The sequence below is a fragment of the Dermacentor silvarum genome, chromosome 10 (assembly GCF_013339745.2).
Source record: "Dermacentor silvarum isolate Dsil-2018 chromosome 10, BIME_Dsil_1.4, whole genome shotgun sequence".
NCBI lineage: Eukaryota > Metazoa > Arthropoda > Arachnida > Ixodida > Ixodidae > Dermacentor > Dermacentor silvarum.
Genome location: NC_051163.1, coordinates 157,509,872 through 157,513,881, shown reverse-complemented (window position 1 = coordinate 157,513,881; position 4,010 = coordinate 157,509,872).

The window sequence follows — 4,010 nt, the reverse complement described above, 5'->3', positions numbered from 1 at the left end:
GTAGGATATGCATACAGACGAAAGCATTATAGTAGGAAACCTATGAAGTAGGATTCGCAGAGTCGCGTGTAGATCGAGGCTCTAAAGGCATCGGAAATCGGGGGCTTAGGCTGCATGTTTGTAGTCATTCAGCGATAAAAATTATTTTCCCATAGCTCATCATTATAATAAAAAGGGTAAATGTACCTTAACTCAATGACTGCGAATAGCGGGGAGAACTTCATTCTGATTGTTGTGTACATTTGAAGGGTTTCTCAGCCACAAGACGACCCACCCGATCGGACGTCTGTGTTTAATGACCGAGTGATTTAATTTTCAGGCGAAAGCCTTTAATGGCTCATACTCGCGGCGCCCGACCGTCCGTCCGTCCGTGTCCTGAAACGGTGCCAGCTGTGGCCTCTCCCTCTTACACTCTCTCAGCAATCACGTGATGGCACAGCAGCTCACGCGGCAACGCTCCTTCGTCAAACGTCTCGTTGCAGCAGTCGAGTTAGTCGGATGGCTCCCAAGCGACCCGGTGATGATTCCACGGCAAGCGGTTCGGAGAAGCGCCCCAAGAATGTCGATTCCCTCGATACCAAAGGCCAGAAGAAGAATGAGCGAATGCGCGTGCGGCGGTAGTCAGTCGAATGGGCACAGGCTTTCGCCGAACAAACTTCGGAATTTACAAAGTGTCCTTCACTTCTTTGTTTGTTTGTATTAGGTAGAAAAAGAAACACATCACATAAATGTAATAAAGTTATACATATTGTTACGGGGAGTATTTATTACGGGGAGTGGTGGGTGATGGCGGTGATGCAATACGTCGTTCCCGTCCTTGGCAGCTCGGTGGAAGACTGAAGCTTAAAGCGTTCTCGTGCGGGCACGTGAACAAGCGACTTGAGGGGATGGCCAAGACGGCATGATGTGCGTGTAGGTGTATAAGCTTCGCGATTAAATTGCTGGGAGAGGCCTTCGTCCTGCAGTGCGCCTATAAAATTAAGCCGATCATATTGTTGAAGCTCGCTCGTAAGATGTCTTGTGGTGTTTGGTAGACATAAAATGCGTGAAAAAGATGTCAAGTGTACCTTAGCAAATGCCTTCAACTTTGTGTTGGCATATTTGCAAGGCCCGCCCATTCCACCTCCCCATAAGAAGGGAGACGTTAAAAAATTGAAGAATTACAGACACATTAGCTTGCTTTCAATATTGTATAAAATATTCACCAAGATAATTTCCAATAGAATCAGGGCAACACTTGACTTCAGCCAACCAAGAGAACAGGCTGGCTTCAGGAAGGGATATTCTACGATGGATCATATCCATGTCATAAATCAGGTAATCGATAAATCTGCGGAGTACAATCAACCTCTCTATATGGCTTTCATAGAATATGAAAAAGCATTTGATTCAATAGAGATACCAGCAGTCAAAGAGGCATTGCACAATCAAAGAGTACAGGAGGCATACGTGAATATATTGGCAAATATCTGCAAGGATTGCACAACAACCTTAGTTCTCCACAAGAAAATTATAAAGATACCTATCAAGAAAGGGGTCAGGCAAGGAGACACAATCTCTCCAATGCTATTCATTGCATGCTTAGAACAAGTATTTAAGCTCTTAGACTGGGAAGGCTTAGGAGTGAGGATCAATGGCGAATATCTCAGCAACCTTCGGTTTGCAGATGACATTGTCCTATTCAGCAACAATGGGTACGAATTACAGCTAATGACTGAGGACCTTAACCGAGAAAGTGTAAGAGTGGAGTTGAAGATTAACATGCAGAACACAAAGATAATGTCTGGCAAGAGAACAATAATTGAGGATCGCCAGTCAGCCTCTAGAGTCTGTAAGTGAGTACGTTTATCTAGGTCAATTATTCACAGGGGACCCTAATCATGAGAAAGAAATTTACATAAGAATAAAATGGGGTTGGAGTGCATGGGCAGGCATTGCCAAATCCTGACTGGGAGCTTACCACTATCGTTGAAAAGAAAAGTGTACAATCATTGCATTGTACCGGTGCTAAAATATGGGGCAGAAACTTGGAGGTTAACAAAGAAGCTCGAGAAGAACTTAAGGACCGCACAAAGAGCGATAGAACGGAAAATGTTAGGCCTAACGTTAAAAGACAGGAACAGCGCGGTGTAGATCAGAGAACAAACGGGGATAGCCGATATTCTGGTTGACATTATTCGGAAAAAATGGAGCTGGGCAGGCCATGTAATGCGTAGGATGTATAACTGGTGGGCCATTAGGGTTACAGAATGGATACCAAGAGAAGGTAAGCGCAGTCGAGGACGGCAGAAAACTAGGTGGGGTGATGAAATTAGGAAATTTGCGGGCGCAAGTTGGAATCAGCTAGCGCAAGACAGGGGTAATTGGAGATCATAGGGAGAGGCCTTCGTCCTGCAGTGGACATAATTATAGGGGGGTGATGATGATGATTATGATGATGATGATGATGATGATGATGATGATGATGACTCAATGTAAAGGTACTGGAGGATCATTACTTCAAAATGAGATGTAAAACGCATTGATACACTGGTTAATGTTCGTGAGCACTGCATTTTTTGTAGCAGAAGCGATTCTTGCTGATTAAAACGGCAGTGCATTTCGCCACAGATTCTGTGGGCGTATTCCTTTACAGTAGTGCTAGTCTCAACACTGTTAGTGGGTACACCGAGCAGTTACAAAACATTGAATTTCAGCTTGTACCATATAGTAATTAATGAAAGAGATCATAGCTCATTCATCATGCAACCTGTGTTAATTACGCGAAACATGTGGTAGTTTGGCGCTTCACTGTCTCCTTTCTTGTGTCCCCTTTTCACGAAATGTATTTCGCGCAAGTATATCAAGGAAATCTAAGCACCAACTTGCCCAAGAAGAACTTGTCTTGAGAGGGATTTGTTGTGAGTGACCCGGAAAGCAGACAGGGACAACTAAGGAAGAAGCTCATTCATAACAAAAAAGTGCTGCGAAATCTAATACGACAGCAAATAATAAAAAAATGTAATGTCGCATGATCGTGTTTTTTCTCATAGTAATTCATCCTCACCCGTCCGCGCACTGCGCTTAATTACAATCGATAAAATGTAAATTATATAGACGTTAGATTGACGCAATAAGGGCGATCAGATATTTACCAAGGTAGAGTGGAGGAATTAATGCGGATGAGCGTTGGTGGGACGTGAATAAAACAGAGTTTAGTTTTAGACGGCCGGGTTTTTATCGAGTTGGATAATATTGCGGCAATTTAGTACGTTGTTTATGTCAGTAGTAAGTTTTGAAACTAGGTTGCTTGCACAATTGTCAGAGTTAAAGATAGCTGTATCGTCTGCACAAAGAATGTGGTTAGAAGGAAGCAGGCATTTAGGTAGGCCGTTAACATAAAGCCCAAGGGCGATAACATCGTCTCTTTGTAGCCCGCGGTAAGATGGCTTCTTTTGGCTAGTATGTGCAAGTATACACGTACAGGGCGGCCACACTGTGACAAACCGAGGAACGAGGACAGCGCACCGTCCTCTGTGGTTCGTTGCTTTGTCTCCGTGTGCTAAATTAAATTCAAGAGTTTTACATGGAGATTACCACAATCAGGTTACGAGGATCGATCGCCGTAGTGGACGACTCCGGAATGATTCTGACCACGTGTGGTTGCAATAACGTGCACCTAAACGTAAGTAAACGAGCGTTCTGGTATTGTATTGTCTGGCGAGATGTCTTCCTAGGCGAGTTACACCAGACTTTTCCGGATCAGCTATATCTCCTTTTCCGTCCTCTTTAGTGGGCCTATATCGAGGAGACAGTGCGGTATGAATAATGTGGGCCGCGTGCGAAGGTAGTGGAGTCAAAAACATTTAACCAGTCCGACTCTCCTCACGCGAGCGTTGACGTGGTGGAGTGCCGTGCGCAGTGACTCCGCCCCATTGTCACCCCAACTCGCTCGGGAAGACATCGTCTTTCGCCGACTTGAGCTAGAAGTTGAATCGCCTTCAAAACATTTTTTTTTTTTTTTATGGAGA